The following is a 5,914-nucleotide window of genomic DNA, read 5'->3' on the forward strand; positions in this document are numbered from 1 at the left end:
TTTTTGTGTGAATACATTCAATGCATTCACACTATTGAGATTCTTCATTTTTTCTTCCGTACGTTTTTTGACACGTAAAAACTCAAGCACACTTTATGCGATTTACACAATCTAGGTATCAAAACGTTCAGCACGTTAAGGACATTACTGCTTGTATTTTTGGTTTTCGCAAATTTTACAGTTTTCGCGATATTACACAATTTATGCGAATTTTCAGCCCATGTTAAGTCAATGGGAAAATTTAAAACTTTTTACTGCACCTTAAAACTTTTACAATATTGGTATCAAAACGTTCTGCAATTTTACGACATTAATGCACTGACTTTTGGTATTCGTACATTTTACGTTTTTTTACGCAATTTATGCTAATTAATGCAATTTAAGCTATTAATACTAATTAATGCAATTTAAGCACTTTACACACTTTATACACTTTATACTCCTAATGCACGTTATACAATTTAAGCAATTACTGCAAATTTAAGCAATTTACGCGATTTACAACAACCGCATTAATGCGATAATGCATTCACACTAGCATTATCGCAGGTAATGCGACTTTTCTAGTCTTTGTTTGTTATACAAATTGTGAAAACTCTGTTGGTGAAATCATATGTAACTAACCAATGTGAAGTTATTTGAATATTGGGCATTCAGCAGAACTTCGCCCTGTTATTTTTTTTATTTTTATTTTGTTTTATTTATTATTTCATTATCATTCGTGTGAAACCAGTAAAGAGGGGTCGTGTGGGATAGGGAAACAACCAAAACCTAAAATGAGATGGAATGTTATCATTATAACATACAGATATGCCAATAAATGTTGACATTGTGAACCGTCTTCAGAGAAAACTAGACAGGAAGTCAGTTATTGTGTCGTTTTAGTTTTGTTCACATTAAACTTTGAAGTTATGACAAAAGTATGTGTAAAAGAATGACCAATAGAGAGAGACTACTCTAGACTACTATGTCACAGGTGTTCTTTTCCTTTTTAGGACAGAAAAATGCTGCCCTCTGCTGGTTGTTTTACAAATTACAGCTCATCTACTTTGCTATGAATATTACGGATGTGAAATATATTACACACTAGGGATGCAACGATACAGTTTGATCACGGTTCGATACGTACCTCAATACGAGGGTCATGGTTCGGTATGTATTGACCAAAAAAAACCTGAAATCCTACTATTCCACAGTTTATGATTCCTTTTGCAAACTGAAACAACATAACAAAGAAATCAGATTTTTTTTTCAAGTTTTTCAAAGTAAATCATTTTCCTGGAGACGCGCAGCTTTCCGTCTTTGCTCAGTAATCCACGTTCTAACCAGTTCTCCTAATTTGGGGCTCACTTTCTTTGTACCTCCACCAGGAAATCGCTGATTTTCATCTGTTATCCATGGACAGATGGTAATTTGTTTTTCTCAAAACAGTAACATTAACAGTATCAATACAATGTAAACATTAATGAGTAGTAGAAATAAATATTGAGCATTGTGAAAAAGTAAAGATTCCTTAATGTGGTCCTTGGCTGCACGTATTACATGGGCCCAATGTGGATTTGGATAATTAAAAAGTAGTAGAAAAATCTATAATGTGAGTAAATGTTATTTTTTCAGGAGGCTGACCCCACTGGAGGGCAGTTCCAGAGGATTCTATGATGGTTGGCTGTGTTATCTCACAAAGTTGGTCAGGAAACGTCCAGCACCAGATGAGACCGTGAGGCTGTCTCCCTGTCAGCTGCAGACATGAACTCACTCCGCTCTGATGTCAGAGGAAGATCTCATCCTCATTTGCGTGTATTCCTGCAGTCATGTGACCTCAGTTACCTCCCCGCCTGCTTTGGTAATCTTGTAGACAATGTCCTGACATTCATTTAAGACTCACCACTGAACTCTTTACTTATCTGTAAATTGGACTTCATTATTCACTGGTTGAAAAATTAGTTGGCTGCTGTTCATTTCTAAAACTCTGCTTGGTATCTGAAGATGGTTTTGCAGACGTATTCTCCTGTGTACAACAGCCGCTCGGCTGAACTGATCTGTTATCAGTCCCAAAATAAAAACTCTTTACCTGGTTCTGTATCTTTTCAATCTGCTGCAGCCCGAGACTGGAACTGTTTGCAAAAAGCTCTCAGATTGGACACTTTTATTTCACAAGATGATTTTTAAACACATCTTGGTAACCTGTTCTGAAGATGGACTGAGGTGTTGTTCTCAAGTTCGCCTCTAGAGGGCGTGGATGTTTTCTAAGTCAGTGTTTTTCAACCCTTTTTGAGCCAAGGTACACTTTTTCCATGAAAAAAATCCCACGGCACACTAGCATCCAAAAAGGTAAACATTTTTTAGTCTGTACTGATGTACAGTCTCTCCACAAGCTAGTTTACATTTTTTAAATAATCAGGAAGCGTCATTGCAGTGCAGAGGTGCTGTCACTTTAACCCAGTGTTTCTCAATCTCAATTCACTTGTTCTGAATTTACTCTCAACGAAAAGTGTATAAATAAAATGTAACTAATACTGTACTTTAAAAAAAAACATTTTTGTAAATTGTGATTGTCAGCTTGAAATCTTTGTTTTCTTCAAAGCCAAGGGAGGGGGGGCATAACAGCTTAAAAAACATATGTTTTCCAATGAATGATAAACGCTGGAATGCAAACTGTTCCTGATGCTGAAAAAAGCATGTCCATGGAAGACTGCTCCTCCTAGAGACAGGAACAGGACTGTCCTGGTCCTCCAACACTGAACGTTGGAGCCAGGATGAAGAATAATCCCAGGTGAAATGATGAGAAATTTAACATCCACAGAACGGTTTCTATTCTGTTATTGAGCACACTTCCAGGAATGTGCGCAATATTTTCCATTGTTAACACTTATTAGGATTGTTGTGTTTTTTCTTCATGTATTTCTTGTTTAAATAGTGTTTTCTGAGGTTCTAATTTCTTACCATAACAGCAATTGAGGTTTTATATAAATTACACTGAACCAATACATTTTAGGTAGCAGTAACTCTTACTGTGCCCCTCTAAACAAGCAAAAAGATTAATAGAAAATGACCTTTTATTCTTAATGCTCTGCAGTTGGATCAGTTTTTCATACCTGATTTTAAGTGGACTTCAATTGGGTTATTCATCCTAACAGGGCATCCAATTAAAATACATCCAAGACAAAATGATTCTATTCTTTTTCCATCACTTGTGACACCATGTGAGACTAAACATTGAAAAGAGACTAACATCAAGACCACTTTTAAATCTTCTCCTTTGAGATCTTCAAAACCAATTCAGACCTTTTTTAGGCTTGAATAGCATTTCCTACTTAGTACCCAATAAACTCAATTCAACATTTCTTTTGTACTTAATTTTTCTTATGTATAAACAGGAGCTTTTTCTTGAAGAGATTCCTGGTATTCTTTTTTTGAATTTGTAATGTACTTTTATTTTGAAAGTCCACCAAAGCCAGTGTGTTGCAGAGCAGTTTCTTCTAAGCCAGAGGTGTTTTATGTCTTTTTTTTTAATCAGTGTTCAAATAAACAACAACAACTCAAAGAAGCAAGCATTAAGGTGTACAAGAAATAGTGACATACTTTCTCAGGAATAATAACAATAAAACACATAAACAAAATAAAAAACTATAGATGCACAATTCCAACAAACTCCAGAATATCATGAGTCTTAAGGAGAATTTCACAGATTAAACATATTTTTTCTTTCATTTCAATTAATGAGATTTAAAGGGTTTTTTTAGGTGGAAAATTTGCTTTGTGAATATTAAATTTTGTGTGTATTGATTTATTCATTTCAAAAATTAGTTTTTGGTAAAAGCTGTTCACATTATAAACACCAACCAACATGTTTTTAATATAGATTATTACAGTTTTCAAGAAAACTTTTGTTTTGTTGGACAAAAACGGAAAATTCTTCTCACAAAAGGGAATAGATAGAAGTTGTCTGCATGAGCTATGATGTGGTGGGCTTTCTTTTTTATTCAGCCCATCAGGATAAACAATAACTGTAAAATGAGAGAAAAAGAGCATTAAAAATATGTCCAAAATGCCTGAATTTCATGCTCCTGAACATGAATAAAACCATATCACACAGTGCATTCGTTTGAGTGATGCCTCAATATAGTTACTCCACTTCAGGGTCCTAGCCATGGCTGGAATTAGATTACAGACACTGGGCTGAGAAAGCTATCCCTCCTCGAGTGATCCGCTGAATGGGCTGTTCCATCACATTTTACGGCTACTTTTATGCGCTGAAATGAGACATGCAAATATGTTTGAGATGTCACCCCTGAGCCAAGATTTATGACTGCCATCTAAACCCCCATAGGTTTCTTAAAAACAGTAACCATCATCCATCATGTGATAAATTCCTGGCATCACCGCTCACTGTAGGTCACTCATCACCTATTAGAAGCAGAAGGGCAGCCCGAGCAGCATGTCTTTAGTCCTCACTGCAACCTTCAGTCCTCTGAGACCAAATCAGAGAATACATGTGCTGCTTTCCCTCATTTAGACCAGAAATGATTAGCTGAGAAACAGATTGTATGAAAGCTTTTCAACCTCTGATTAAGATGCAGAGAGACTTTTTTTTTCTTTTAAATTATTCCTCCTGACATGGAACCCATCACCAATTACATTACATTAGGGATAATGTGACATTTAGGGAGGTAATGTGTGCTTACCTGCTTCTAATAACTCTCCTGTGTGCAACTGGCCACAGCAATAATCATCACCATCTTGGAACAGAGACAAGAAACAGTTAGTCTGGCACTCTTTGGAAGTCACAAAATCAAAATGTCAGCCAATCGTGTGGGAGCAGGTATTTTGATCTGTCCTATTAGTCGTTTTTTCAATTAATATGATGATTTACATGTTTTTCAAACACATTCTCTGCATTTTTGAGTGGGACTTTGCTGTATTTTATTTTCTGTAAACCTCTAGATTTTATTTTTTATCTTGAACATTTCTATTAGGAGGGTCTTAAAAACCTCAGATGTGATAAATACTCTGACAGGAAAAAGCCCAGCCGTTTCTGTATTGACAGTGCAGATGCAGGCAGCAGGGATGATTGTTTTGGCTTTGGTATATGAAACACTTCCCTTCCTGTTTGTTGTGCTGGATGGGTCTCAATGACAGTCTAGACCAGGGGTCTGCAACCTGAGGCTCCTGAACTGCATTTCATTCCTCCATTGTGGCTCTTTGGCTTTAAGAAAAATACTATTTCAATAAAAAAAGGATCTGTAGGGTTCTTTTATAGTAGTTCATTAATGCGATTTATATTTAGAATTTCAGAAAAAAGAAAAAAAAAATAATGGAAAGATTGGTTTATTATAAGAATACGGCTCAAGCGCATGTATATTTATAAAAAAAATCGTGTTTGAGTTAATTGTTGTCATATTTACATTCAGTAGCAAAAGGAGAAAAACGATAATGGAAAATGCAATTTTTTAATTGGCATGAAGTAAATTTGCTGCAGCTAGCTGGGCTATAAACACAACCTACTTCCACATTCAGTACACGACCTCTTAATCATTTCTGGTTAGCACAGTGAAACATTGTTTATATGAAAATAGCAGAGTATTTGGCATTTAAGGATGTCTTTTGGAGCTAACAAGACTCACTATAAGGTGAAGCCAAGATGCAGATTGTTGCATTGTTTCACGTATTTTAAGTGCATCCAAAGCTAAATGTTGTTACTGGTGTAATATGTGTTTAATGTTAAATTCTCGTTAGCTGTCAGGCAGCTAAAACATGGAGGGCAGCTGTGACCGCGATCGGGAACCATTTGGTGTATTAACCTGAACCAAAACTGTAATCATAACCTTAACTTTTCCTCCGGGTCCGTGGAGCCAAGAAAAAATGTTCAGAACTCATTTTACATATTTAGAAAATTACGTGTGAACACTGTTGC

This window comes from Oryzias melastigma, linkage group LG13, assembly GCF_002922805.2.
Source record: "Oryzias melastigma strain HK-1 linkage group LG13, ASM292280v2, whole genome shotgun sequence".
Taxonomy (NCBI): domain Eukaryota; kingdom Metazoa; phylum Chordata; class Actinopteri; order Beloniformes; family Adrianichthyidae; genus Oryzias; species Oryzias melastigma.